The following is a 236-nucleotide window of genomic DNA, read 5'->3' as shown; positions in this document are numbered from 1 at the left end:
AGCTGTTGTAGCAGTAGCTGTTGTAGCAGCAGCAGCTGTTGTAGCAGCAGCTGTTGTAACAGCAGCTGTTGTAGCAGCAGCTGTTGTAGCAGCAGCTGTTGTAGCAGCAGCTGTAGCAACAGCAGTAGCTGTTGTAACAGCAGCTGTTGTAGCAGCAGCAGCAGCTGTTGTAGCAGCAGCTGTTGTAGCAGCAGCAGCAGCTGTTGTAGCAGCAGCTGTTGTAGCAGCAGCTGTTG

General features: G+C 52.5%; 1 protein-coding gene across 1 annotated transcript in view; it reads left to right on the top strand.

The window, feature by feature from the left end:
- The window catches only part of wu:fb05h10 (F-actin-monooxygenase mical1), a 12,034-nt gene that overhangs the window by 10,111 nt on the left and 1,687 nt on the right, over window positions 1-236 (top strand). The gene's annotated exons all lie outside the window — the stretch shown is intronic.

The sequence above is a fragment of the Nematolebias whitei genome, chromosome 11 (assembly GCF_014905685.2).
Source record: "Nematolebias whitei isolate Nwh7 chromosome 11, NemWhi1, whole genome shotgun sequence".
Classification (NCBI taxonomy): Eukaryota; Metazoa; Chordata; class Actinopteri; order Cyprinodontiformes; family Rivulidae; genus Nematolebias; species Nematolebias whitei.
The sequence above is the reverse complement of the archived record's forward strand: the minus strand, read 5'-3'. Positions and strand labels throughout refer to the sequence as shown.